Genomic DNA, 14,327 nt, shown 5'->3' with positions numbered 1-14,327 from the left:
GCGAAAAGAGTGTCTGAGTTACAGGTGCTAATGGCTGTGGAACCCTTCATTATTTTCCATGCTGACAGGTTTTCCCTCAGGATTAACCCATCCTTTATGCCTCAGGGTGGTGTACAGTGTGGCTCTAAACCAATCCATCCATTTGCCAACCTTCTTCCCTAATCATTAGAATAAAGAGGAAAGGATCCTGCACTTCTTGGATGTGCACAGTAAACTCAGGTTCTACCTTGACATGACTAAACCTTTCAGGAATATCTGATCAGCTGCTAGTCAGCTTTGCTACAGGGGCAGAGGGCAAGGCCATTTCAAAACAAACCATTTCCAAATGGATAGCACACTGCATCCATTTTTGCTACAAGCACCATGGAAAACCAACCCCACAGGGGATCAGACCACATTCCACTAGGGCTATTTCCACCTCTACAGCATTTTTCAGGGAGTCCCTACCAGGGACATTCTGGAATCTGCAACCTGGAGTTCTGTACACACCTTCACCAAGCATTACCACTTACCTATTTTTTCTAAATCCAGAGCTGGATTTGCTACAGCAATCTTACAAGGCCTGCTAGCGAGCCCTAACACTTCCTGACTGCCTCCACCCTTCTTCAGCTTTGGGAATCAACCCAAGTGTGATGACTGCAACAGTGAAACACGAAGAGCGTAGTACAGTTGTGTACACTTACCATAAATGTAGATGTTTGAGTGTATTCACTGTTGCAGTCCTGGTTTCCCTCCCTCCAGCCCCCTGGTTTTCTCTCTCCTTTCTACCTCTCCTCTCTATGGCCATTTTTATTGGCAGTGGTATTTACGTTTTGCTGGTGGTGTTCCCCACCATATACTAGCTTCCTATTTGGGGGCTCCTGACATTTGAGGCAAGAAAAACTGATGTAATGGCATCGGCTGCCTGTTTTATACCCCTGACGACCTGACATCATGGAAGAAGCAACGGCATCCAGTGCAGAAATCCCAAGACTCTGGTATTCAGACCAACTGAGGGCTATCTGCAGGCAGATAACCCAAGTGTGATGACTGCAACAGTGAATACACTCGAACATCTACATTTATGGTAAGTGTACACAACTGTACTTTCTGCAAAGAACTTCAATGAAGTAGTAGTCCAAAGTAGTCTGGTTTTTGGTTCAGTTCTTTTATTATATTTCAAGGCAGATGAGTGCTTTCAAAGACTTACTTTTGTTCATTCTGTTTTTCCATTTATAATCAAGGAAAGTGGGCATATCCTGAGCCTGTTCCACCTCATGGGTGTCAACTTAGACTGGGTGGGCCAAGAGGTGAGTTTCAGGATCAGTAGTAGCTGCTTCTTTTTGCACCGTTCAATCAAAACAGATTTTGGTGCCAGAAAAATGTAAATGTTTTGTATCTTGCAATCTGATGTAAACTATAATATTCTGTAAGATTCAAAATCTAAAACAACATCCATTTCATATTAGAGTAATAACTGCAGTACAATGTATCCATCAGCAACTACAGTGTCTGGAAAACATCCAAAATGCTTGTTTATTAAGTATAATAGAACATGATTAACAGGATTTTTAGGCCAACTGTGGATGCAGATCGACTTCCTTAATAGCGATGGGGCTGAACATGTTCTAGTACATTCACCATTGAGCCAGATTTTGAAATCACACAGAATCTCACTCAACTCTTGTAGAAAGACCCTCACTTTACCAGGTGGACAGCATATGAGAGAAACGTGTAGTCAGTTCCATTTCCAAGGAGGTGTACAGATGAGATCACCGAGATAGTCGGATGAAATGGTGGAGCCACCGAGAACCTTGGACACTTCCAATGTGGATCTAAAATAGAGAGCACCCTGTATCCAATCTTGGTTCACTTTGGATGTGGAATACTAGAGAATCTGATAGTGTTGCAGCCACTAAGTGCAGGCCAAAGTTGCAATCTGTCCAAGTATTCATTGTGAAGCATTGTTAAAGGCAAGTGAAAAGAAACAGGAAATTTTCATGAAAATGAGAAGGTAATTTTAAATTGTAGTGAATGTCACTCAACGTCTCTACTGCTCTATAAGCGAGCACATTTATTTAATATGAAATTGGTACTATAGCTCTTTATTTTGGGCCCTCACTAAACTTACAGAGGTCACTAAAAGTTTACCCAGGTGCCTCAGATTCCTGAATAAAGTGAAGTCATTTCCTTTTATACTAGTGACAGGTACATTTCAGTTTGTACTGCTTACCTCATATTGCTGTCAAAATTTTTGATTAAAAAATTGATCCATCGTGTCACTGAAGATAAGGTGTTTTAAGGGCAGCCGGAAGAAAAGGACCGCAAAAGTGCTCAGAAAGGGCAGTCTCTTGTTACTTAACTGGGTGGATTCCAAAAGCATAACATATTGCATGTTGTTTATGATTTGTATATCGTTCATGAATCAGTCTCTCACTGGCCAAAGATTATAAAGGAAGTGCTCTTCAGTCGTTAGTTAAGCTCTACTACATAATAAAAGCTGTTTATTTACTTTACTTTATAAATTCACTCCGTACTCCGAAAATGTGCTCAAGTCTAATCATATGTTTGTGAAATGGAAACAAGTTTACAGGTAGAAGGTGTGAATGTTTTTATCAGCTGTGTTTTCAATATACCATTTAGAGTTTAACTTTGTCACCAACTGTTTTAAATAAAAGATGATGTGAAAAGTCTTTGACAAGTACAGATGCAGATATGTTAGTAACACCATTTACAGTTCAAAGACAATATTTGTCTTTCAGTAAACTACTTTCAAGTTTAATCACCTAAATCATGCTATTTATATGTATTTGACTTTTTATATTTACACATGTAGCAAGAGGTTCTCCTGTTTGCTTCTTGGCTGACTGCCTTCTTTATGGAGTCTGCATGTCCCTGGGTTTTCTCTGGGTACTCTGTTTTCCTCCCACATGCTAAAGACATGAGGTAGACAGATTGGCAATTCTAAATTAATCTGTTGGTTTGTGTGTGTGTCTAGGATGTGGAAGATAAGGTTAATAATCTACTTCCATCCCCTACTTGCCTAGTAACCTCTGTGTATGGTGGTGTTATAGTTGTCAGATGTGACTCAACAGCATTGTGTGCGTGTGTGTACACACACATGCATATACACAAGCATATCGATATATGCACACACAGACATATGCTCATGCGTCTGTGTTTTAAAATCTCACACCTCCAGGTGGTTCAAGTCCTGACCTGCAACCATTGCATTTGTAAGGTTTGAATATTCTTCCATGCCTATGTTTGTATTTCTTTCTTCCGTAGCCCAACTCCACTCCTCTCCACCAAATGTACTGGTTTACTGCTTGCTTAGACTGTCCCTATCAATTGCATTTACCCTAGCACTTGTTGTTCAAGTACTACCTGAAAAAAATGGTCTGAGACAGAACAGTTCACTTACCTGGTTAACAACTGAATAAATTTGAAAATAGTCAAAGGTGGTCACTGTTCCTTCAGTAGGATCTTTTTTGTCCGTCATATGTCCTTAGGCAAACATAGATCCATTCTTTCACTATGGCCGTTGAGGAAGCCTGTGTATAAAAGAGAGTGCATTGCAAACCCTGCCCAGTTCTTGTTTGCTGCATGAACTGGTTTGGGTAGATGTACTGTGACAAGGGCAGCTAGTAGAGAAACGGTCTTACCTTGAAGATGAGACCTAGTTTGCTACAATACTTTTTCATCTGTTCATAAATTTTTATTTTTTGCCATGTCAAGTACAAGTTTTTTTTTTTTATATTTATTATTAAAGGTTTTTTTCTATTTGATAACTAAGTGTAGTCTCTGGGTATAGGTGCCTGTTTCCAAGGGTGACACAAAACCAGCCTCTGGTTAATTGACTTGCCCTTACATGATAGACAATTTAAGGCAGAATGAATCAAAACCTGAGTAGCACGATGATGCTCATTAGCAGCTAATAGGCTTAGATTGTGCTTTAAACTGCTCTGTTTTTAATGACAAATCGAGAAGATTTATAAAGTGTGTTCTTACTAATTTAATAAACAAATTAATTTTGTCCATGTCTTTTTTGTGTAGAGGATCACTATATTGATAGCTGTAAATCTCTTGCAGAATTTAATAAGGAAACCTCAGCTGGAAGAGCTAGAAATTTGCAGAGCTTTTAAAAACATAGGATTAGTTAATCTCAGTCCTGTTACATCTTTTACTGTTAGGTAACAAAGGTTTCAAAATCTAAAAATTTCTCTAAAGAAGTCTTTTAGAGAAAAGTAAAAGTACAGGGAATCTCCTCATCAAGTAATGTGCAGGTGTAAAAAAACTAGTCCTCTTGTTCCAGGTGAGCTCATTCTTCCAGCTGCTCTAGTCAAGATTTGTTTGTCTAAACTACAGGTTGAGGCACACCTATGGTATTCATAATATTAATCACTGTTGTATTAGCCTGTACTACATGGATTATATCATGCATAGGATAACAGCTAGCCGGCATCAGTCTCCTCGAACTGAACTGACTAAAAAGAACAGTTTTGACAGCAAGCCCTTTAGAGCTTGCCAGTTGCTGAATAGTATGCTCTTCTAAGGCTTTTGAAGATTGACAGTAGGCTTCTGATGTTCCTTTGCTTGGTAGACAAGTTCCCTACAAATTTCTGTTTAAATGGACCATCACAAGACCATTTTGTACTTTTAAACCACACTATTTTTCTGTGAGTTTAAAAGTTGTTCAGAGTAATTGAAAACCATTTTTTCTGTGGAAAAATTGTTTACTTTTGGGGCTGTCAAAATGTTTTAAAGTGCTTTTTACTGTGATTTTTTTTTTTTTGTGAAACAAGTGACTTTTAAAGACTACATTTTTTCCTGGCTTTTGCTGCCTGTTTTCCCTGGGAAAGAGGCTCCATTTTTGGCTTAACCATGAAACAACATACTGGGTCCTATAGTTGGTCCTTCTTTCAGCTAGAAAAAATAACTAAGCGAACAGCCTTTTCCACAACAGCAGGCTGGTAGTTTGCTTCAGCTGCAGGTGGGTGACTTCGCTGTGGCCTTAGCTGGTTCTTCAGCCCACTCATCTTGTACCCAGGATCCCTCTTGTATATGGACTGGGGGTTAGCCATGCCCTCTGATACTGTTGGGGTCCCCTCAGTGGGCAGGAGAGAGACACTCTTGCTGTTCCAGAGAGAGGGAACAGGGAAGATTTCCCTATTGTGTCAAAATGCTGTGCTCTTCTGTGGGAAAGCTGCTGCTGCTGCCATTAATAACACTGTTGGCACCATTTTTCCTGTCAAAAAGAAACAGAAAACTAAACACGTATCTCCTCCTCCTCAAATTTGCTTGGACAGGAGTAGTTTACTAGGTTTGGCTCAGGGTTTAATTCAGGCCGTTGATCCTCCTTGTAAGGTGGTTTCTGGTAGAAGAATGAGGAATACCTGTTTTCCTGAAGAGGTTCAGCATTTTGAATGGGGACTGGATGATAAAGGGATAGATTAGGGGTTTCTCCTCAGATTTCTGATTTAGTCTCTGAGGAGAGTTCAGTTTCTGATGTGGGTTTCTCTTTCTCTGCGACTGGCACATTCTGGAAACAATGTCTTCACTGGGAAAACAATTAAGTTTCTCAGTCCCTCAGAAAATAATAGGAGCTGTTACATGTGGAATTTCCATAACATTCAGCAATTCTTCTAGTTCTCTCAGCTTTAGTGGATGTGTGCATCACTGCCTTTCATTTTTCCTGATAGTCAGCTGTCCCTAAAAGGCAGATAGGATGTATGAAGTTCCACAGTCTTTTAAGCTTTTATACACTTTTCCCAAACCTGACGCATCAGCTATAGCCTTAGTTAATCCTACTGCCATTGAGCATTTACTTAATTCCAATCTTACTCTTTTTGATAAGAATAGGAACATTATTGATGACTATCGGAAAAAGTATATGCTTCTGCAACTTTGATTTTCAGAATTTTTAATTGTCAGGCTCATGTGTTCATTCTGACTAATTGTGAAAGTATGAAGAATGTTTTGTCTGCGGTTTCGTCTTATGAGAAAAAAAAATCTTTTTTAAATAACTTAGTTTCTTCAGTTGTACAAGTCCACCACTCATTGTTTTATAGTGTGCATATGACTCAGCTGATACTTCTTCCAGGCTATGGCTATTGGTACTGTTTTGAGGATGTTTGCCAGGCTGTGTTCTCAGAACCTACCGGATGATGGCAAAATTACATTTTTAATTCTCTTTTAGATAGAGATTTTGTTTTTGGCCCCCTCTGCTGCAGAGATGATCAGAAATGTGATGAAAGGTTCATATAGGGAATCCCTCAAGATTTCAGTCCTCCTATTCCAAATATTATAAGGGATTCTTTAACCATTCATCCAGTTTTGAAAAGAAAAAAAAACAATAAACCGTTTCTACAAAATGAAAGTAAATATACATTTAAGTAGAAATGGCAAGAGGGTCCAAAAAGAAATCAGAAACCCCCAAAATCAAGAACAAGTCAAAATGACTACTCAAGGGCCCCACCCCCACCAGCCCCCTTTCACTTTCAGAAAGTCTAAATCTTCACTTTTTTTCTTTGGCAACAGATAGTTTGACAAATTGGTTCTGAAGATCATTCATAATTCTTCATCCACTAGACCAGATTCTGTAATTTCTAACTGTCCTTCATCTCATGCTTGTCACATGGAGTGATAGAACCAGTTCCTCCTTCCCACATACGGAAAGGGTTTTATTAAAGAATGTTTTTAGTGCCAAAGAAAGACCGTGCATGGAGACTGATTCTGGATCTTTCTTTCCTAAACCTGGTTGTGATAGTGCAAAAGTTTAAAATGATGTCACTTCACAGTCTACTACCACTTCTTCCTCATTTACGTTTCTTGGTAAAAGTAGATTTAAAAGATGCTGATTATTAGATCCATATTCATTCAGATTTCAGGCATTTCTTAAGGTGTGTGTTTGTATTTAGCACCTTTATTGAAATATCACATAAGATATAGGCAGACATAAATGTATATTAAAGAAAATAAACCGTTTTAACATTTTCACAGTTACAGGCATTATACATCACATATGTTCTCTTGTGCAATTATCATCAATCCAGCATTACACAAATTGCTCAACTCCACCCTCCCCAAACCTCATTCCTCCTCCAAAACACTACTCTGCCTGCATTGCTGTCGCATCCACCCCTTTCCATGCAGTTTACTCCTACCCCAGCTCCCTCATCTCTGCCACAATATTCACTACCCCAAACACAGTTGTTGTAGACCCTGATCTCCACCCTCCAGCACCCCCCCCCCCCCGAGCAACCACAAGAATTAAAATAATCGAAGCCATATTGTGTCCATGCAACTCTGATCCTGCTTAAAAACTCACTTCTCCAGCCACATCCATCCACCAACCTAACACCCCTGACAGGACACTCCACAGGGAATCTCCAAAGTCTGCCAACTCATTACACTCCCAAAACATTATGTTCCCAGCCACCTCTCTTCCCTACCACTCCCTAAACACCAACCATCCACCCAAGGAAAAACTCCACAGAGTCTGCCTGGGGTACATAAATACATATGCAAACACTTCAAAGCAAAAATCCCAAATATTCCGAGCTTTGCTGCATACCTATGTGCTCTGTCCTCTAAATCTACCATTTTTGAAACAGCACTTCTCAAAAAGTCTCATACTCAGCCAGCTTTTTCTTCATTTCGGCCTCTGATTTTTTGGAGTTTTATCAATTCATCTGAGTATCCATTTAAAGCTTCTTTCATTTTTCCAGCCTTTTGTTATCTAAGTTGATATAGTCCTTAAATGTTTCATGTACTTTAATCAGCTCTGGGCACATTTGATTTATTTATTTCCTCTGAATAACTGGAAGCCATCTCTTGCACCAGAGCTGGAGCCTGAACTTCTTTTTGCTGAACAGCTATGGCATTCTACCGAGTCAGGGTTTTCTCTTCACCTCTTCTAGTTGGTTTTCTTTCAAGATCTCCAATTTCTTCTTTGCTGGCATCCAGGCAGTGTATTTACTAGCCAGTAACTGAATTTTGCTAAAACAGGCAGACTTACTGGTCCTTATCTATCAGTTTCTTTTTTTTTTTGCACTGGGAGAGATGAAATTAAGCTGTTAATCAGTTTGCAGCCATCTTGGAAAGCCCAAGGTTGTATGTGTCTTGATCTCACATCATCAGTTCTCTTCTTCACACTTTGGACTATCCACTGCACCAAGAGTGTTCACAATGTGTCTAGCTCCAGTTGTAGCTCATTGCAAGCTACGAGTTACCCACATTTTGTCCATATTTAGATGACTTTTTATCTTTGCAGAGTCTTTTTTTCGAAGTGAGCGGGAGATCTTTTCTACAAGCTCGGGTTCCAGGAGAATATTCAAAAGTCTTTCTTGATGCTCTTAAATAGGACTGTGTTTCAGGGGACTCGGCTAGACACCTTAGTTCAAAGAGGTTTTCTTCCACAGGAAAAAATCTGTATCTAGACTTGTTTGTAAGGTTATCACATAGACTTCAGTCACTGTGAGGGAATACATCAGGATTTTGGGTCTTAGGGCATCTGTGCTTTTCTTGACACCCATGGCAAGACTCCACAGGAGAAAGATACAGTATTATCTCAAGTCTTTTTGATCTCAGTGCCAACATACTTTATCTTTTCAAATCTCAGAGCTAGGGTTTGTCAGAGAGAAATCATTTAGTGTAGACAGCAAATGTCCCTAAATCCAGGTCTCCCCTTCTCCTTTCCAGTTCAAAAGCAGTCAGTCACCACAAATGCTTTGGAGTTTGCTTGGGAGAAATTTCAGGAGGGATAACAATGCAAGGTGTGTGAGACACCAAGGCAAATGCAAGCACAAAAATATAAAATAGATGCTTCCTTTATCAAGGCATTCAACTCTGAGTCATCATTGGTCTTGTGGACCTATTCAAGTTGTTACAGGCAATAACACAGTCATGTGGTATGTGACACTGCCAGCCCAGCTATCTGGAATTTTGTAAATGATCATATGCCATTTGTGAATATTAATATGATTCATATGCTTGTCTTACAAATGTAAGAGAACTATATGTTATGTGAATATTAAACTACTGGTGCAGAATGTGTGTTCAACTGTATGTTATGTACTGAGCTTCAAGAATGTAACCACAGTGTACCCTACTGGAAAAGAACAGAAATGTGTATAAACTATAGTGTAAGTTTTAATAGTAGAAGTTGGAACATACAGAGTTAATTTGCAAACCCTCAAGAAAGTAAGTTGAAATTGTTTTACAGTCGGGTTATGTCTCAGTTTCAGCAAGATGACAGGATGTCTAGAGCTAGAAGTCTTTCTGTTGTCTTGAAACAGAAATAATTACTAGGTTTAAAATGTAAAAGTGTTTGTTTTATGAGTTCCAGTTCATCCCAGCTAGCCCAGCAGGAATATTGATTATTAATTTAAGAACTCTTTTCAGAGAAAGACTTTGCATTTTGTATCTTGTCTTGGACCTAGAAAGAACATCCACTCAATTTTATCTGCCTTGCTCTGTAAGTAAGTCTAGGGTACAGTCATTTCTTTTAGATATAGTTAGGAATATAGTAAAGATTAGTTTAGATGTTTTCTGTATTTATTTGAGACTGTCCTGCAATGTTGTTTTAAAATATTTCCTGTGATTCTGAACTCTGTAGTTACTATACCAATTGAATATTGTCTTGTTCTTTTATTATTTATTAACAACTATATTTAAACCTTTTCATTGTGGCTGGTTTGTTTAGAGGTATTTAAGCTCTTGGATTTACTTGCCTATGGTGACACTGTATAGGCCACTCCAGTAGCCTTGCTTTTGGTCACAGTTACCATTTGGATAATAGTGACATTACACAATAGGATTGGGCACCCTTTGTAAGGGCCTTAGAGTAGCTCATAAGTAGTGGTTGGTGGCAGTGATAACTACCGTATAGTCTGTGCAGAAGGGGGCATGGCTACTAAACCTGTGCCAGCCTTCCCCAGGAGTGTCTGTGTGTTTGTATATAAATCTAATCTCAAAGTAAGTGTGTGTATCACCTACTTGGGCAGGGACACGAAGCACTGGTTGGACAGAGAGGGTGCTGGAGGTTTCGGTTTGACCACTTGGCTGAGATCTTAAACCTTGAGCTGTGCCAGTAGGGAGTCTTATTGGGAACCTGGAGAAAGAGGCAGAAATGAGCCCCAGACTGACTGTGATCAGTGTGTGCTCTTAAGGGAAATTGTACTTTACTGTGTGTGTACTTGTCATCCACCCAGTGTGTACGTCCCTCATTATAGGAGGAGGAGTTGTAAAGACCAACTGCTTTGGGCATATGCAGTGGTGAGTAGTATCTTCAAGATAGGAGACCACAGATGACAGACTGTGCACCATAGCAGGGCTTACCTCTCAACTGTGTCAAATATGGCTGTACGTGATTTGGTCAAGTTGACTGTTGCCAAATGGGCACTATTTGCCAGTGATTAGTGGGTTGATGACCCAGCCCATTCTGACCTATGCTAGAGACCCATGCTAAAGGATGGAGGGGGGTGTATGTGACCCTATTGGCTAGTGTGTGCCTTCCATAAAGCCTAACAGCCTTGGGTCAATAAGCTACTGGCCATCTCTTGTCCAGTTGCCCAGCTCGATTTATGCGTATCACCTCTGTTGAGCAAAAGCTGTATATAAAACCAATCGATCTGTCAATCACGAACTAAAAATTGCTACACTCGTAGGTTCACTGACAGGATGAAGCTTGGAAATGGATGACATGATGGTAAGGAGGAGGAGGCTGGGCATCCTGTGTATCCAGGAGACCAGATGAAAGGGTAGTGCAGTAAAGCCACTTGGCCTGGGATCCAGAAAGTACTACTCAGGAGGAGGACAAGCTAGAAATGGTGTGGGAATTTTGGTGAGGGAGAAGCTTCAGAAGGCAGTGAGGGATGTCATCAGAATTAGTGACAGACCCATGGCAATCCTACTCCAGTGCAATGTTCATAATCTCAGCCTGTGCTCCACAGCAAGGTTGTGATAGTGATGAAAAGTGTGTTCAGATGCAGTTGCAATAAGTAGGACAACAGGAATTTGTGTTGATAATGGGTGCCCTGAATGCATATATTGGGACAGACAGAACAGGATATGAGGACTACCAAGGTCCACATGGGTGGGGCAACAGGGATGAAGAAGGAGAGGCTTTTCTAGATTTCTGTCTGGCATATGGCTTAATAGTAGCCAACAGATAGTTCAGAAAGAGAGACAGATCATCACATACAAGAGTGCCCAACGTGCAATTCAGGTAGACTTCCTCCTAGTAAGGAAAGGGCATTGGGGGTAGAATCAGAAATTGCTAAGTCATCCCCAGTGAAGTAGTCGGTCCACAGCATAAACTACTGGTTGCCACAATCAGCTGCAGACAGTGGTCAGAGAAGGCTGAAGACCTGGAAGTTTACTGGAAAGAAAGCACAACAGTTCAATGAATTACTTAGTACTTTAGCACTTCAAGAAGAAGAGGAAGTAGGTGGAGTTGAGGAAGAATGGCAGCACCTCAAAATAGATATGAGGTCGAGCCAGGTTTGGAAATGAGGCACATAAGGAAAGCTGGTGATGGAATGCAGAAGTCCAGGAAGTCATCAAACAAAAAGTAGGCATGCAAGAAAAGTTGAGATAGAAAAGATGGACCAGGCTAGGAAGGAATACTGGCTGGCTAAGAAAGGAGTTTGAGTAGCAAAGAACAAGGCATCAGAGAGCACTCTACAGTCTTCTGGAAAGTGACTCAGTCGATTGCACAAAGAAACTGTATCAAGTTGCAAGGTAAAGACAGAAAGAAAAAGAAGATATTCCAACACACTTCATAAGGGGGTACCTGCATCAAGCTGCTTACTGGTCCATAGGACATCAAAGGCAGATGGAAGGAATGCTTCCAGCAGATTCTGAATGAAGAAAACCCCATAGAAGCTGTACTGCCCAGCCACATTCCACGATCAGAGGAAAGGAGAAGCCTACCATAGAAAAAGACCTACCCTAAGGAAAATGAAGACAGGGAAAACAGCAGGCTCAGATGAGGTCACATCCAATATGATAAAGATGCTGGGTGAGATGGGGGAGAAGTGGCTCCTGATGGTACTCATAGCAGTGTAGAGAGTGGGGTCCTTCATCCACTTAAAGGTAGGTAGCATTGGTCAAAATGTCTTCTGGGGGACTCCCTGTTGTAGCAGCCACCAAGAGAGCTCACAGATGAGTCTTCTGAAGTCCATCCTCCTAACAAGGAGTCCAGGGTGATGGATAGAATGCATCAAGTTGTCTGACTCGTGAATCACTTCCAAAAGAAGTTGGAGGACCAGGCCATGGATACTTCGCGCAAACCACCCATGCACGAGTCAAAGAAACAAATTGTGACATCTGTGGGTACATTATTGAATATCACTAAATTTTCCATGTGCCTACCACATATTGCAGCTGATGGAGTAGCTATACCAATATGTATGGGCATCACACTCAGACCCCAAGCCTGGCTTGTCTTCTGTGACTTTGTAGACAACTTCAAGGCTTGCTTCACTAATGCCCCCTTTAGTGGTTCTGCAGTCTTGGGGTATACAGTGAAGAAAATACTAACAAGGCAGGAACTTGAAAGAAAGATGCTGTCTGCTGTAGGCATTAGATTTTAGAACCCTTAGTGATCTTTTAACAGAAATATGAATGGTCCCAAGTGTCTCAGGTTTAGAAAACCCCAGTGTCAGCCCTTTGATTATTCCTCTAATGGGGACAACTGTGGCAGAGGCAGCCCCTTCAGTGGATGCTGACCACATGGTTGTGGTGGTCAGCAGAATCCGGGAAGTTGAGGGTCCTTTTCTGTCAAACAAATCCAACTTCCCTGAAGGGTCTGCCTGACTGCCCACCTCTGGAAACATTTGAGGAGCATTTCTCTGTGCACCTGCTTCATGGATGGCTCTCATACAGGAGAAATGGATGCAAAAGCTAATATCCAGAGACTGTTATACCCTTTCCTTAAATCCTCCCTCTCAGTTTCCTCCGCTACTCTGTGTTTCACCACCTGTTTTAAGGTGGCCAAAAGAGAGGTCACAATCATTCTGGAAAAAAGAGCCATCTAGGAGGTTCTGATTGATCATATAGGGTCAGGAATCTACTCAGAGTTTTTTTTTTTTTTTTTTTGTTTTGTAGCAAAGAAGAACAACCACCTCAGACCAGTCCTGGCCTTCAGTGGCTTATACCTATGTGTTAAAAAGGCACCATTCACAATGTCAGTGATTTTTGTCCTGTCTGAAGTCATATGACTGGAAGTGCTACATAGGCCTTCAGGATGCCTATCTCCGTATAAAGATTTTTAGGAGTCCAGAAGGTTCCTGCACTTTTGGCACACAACCCCCCAGATGTCCAAGTGCATGGCAATAGTTGCAGGTCATCTACAACTGAAAAAGATATGCGTATTCCCTTACTTAGGTGATTGGCCCCTCAGTGTGATAACCACAGAGTCATTACAAGAAGCCAAAGATTAATTTTTGCAGCTCTGCCTGCCTCTAAGTGTCTCTGTAAATCATGACAAATCACATCTGTGACCTACACAGCACATCACATTTATTGGTTGCCATCAGGACAAACCTGCAAAATAAGTATTCCCCTGACAGAGTTCTTCCATCCATACTGCAGTTTGGGTTCATTCCATCCATACTGCAGTTCGAGTTCATTCCATCCATACTGCAGTTCGAGTTCATTCCATCCATACTGCAGTTCGAGTTCATTCCATCCATACTGCAGTTCGAGTTCATTCCATCCATACTGCAGTTCGAGTTCATTCCATCCATACAGCAGTTCGAGTTCATTCCATCCATACAGCAGTTCGAGTTCTTCCATCCATACTGCAGTTCGAGTTCATTCCATCCATACTGCAGTTCGAGTTCATTCCATCCATACTGCAGTTCGAGTTCATTCCATCCATACTGCAGTTCGAGTTCATCCTCCCATCCATACTGCAGTTCGAGTTCATTCCATCCATACTGCAGTTTGAGTTCATTCCATCCATACTGCAGTTCGAGTTCATTCCATCCATACTGCAGTTCGAGTTCTTCCATCCATACTGCAGTTCGAGTTCTTCCATCCATACTGCAGTTCGAGTTCTTTCCATCCATACTGCAGTTCGAGTTCATTCCATCCATACTGCAGTTCGAGTTCATTCCATCCATACTGCAGTTCTGATACTACTTCAAAAAACAATCTTTTTCCCAGCAGTTTTGACTCTCAGGACACCAAGACTTATGGCTGCTACCATTATCATGGTCCCCCATACTCAATTTCACATGAAAGTCCTTCAGTGGATGCTCTCTCCACACAGTGGTCTAAGTTATTGGTTCATCCATCAGCTCCACTTCATCTAGCATCAACTTGCAGAGGACAGTCAA

General features: G+C 41.0%; 1 protein-coding gene across 1 annotated transcript in view; it reads left to right on the top strand.

Annotated features, from left to right (window-relative positions):
- The window catches only part of TTC7B (tetratricopeptide repeat domain 7B), a gene marked incomplete in the record, with an annotated part of 1,939,345 nt that overhangs the window by 1,449,674 nt on the left and 475,344 nt on the right, over window positions 1-14,327 (top strand).

Source organism: Protopterus annectens, chromosome 6.part0 (assembly GCF_019279795.1).
Source record: "Protopterus annectens isolate FY-2018-M chromosome 6.part0, PAN1.0, whole genome shotgun sequence".
Taxonomy (NCBI): domain Eukaryota; kingdom Metazoa; phylum Chordata; order Ceratodontiformes; family Protopteridae; genus Protopterus; species Protopterus annectens.
The sequence above is the reverse complement of the archived record's forward strand: the minus strand, read 5'-3'. Positions and strand labels throughout refer to the sequence as shown.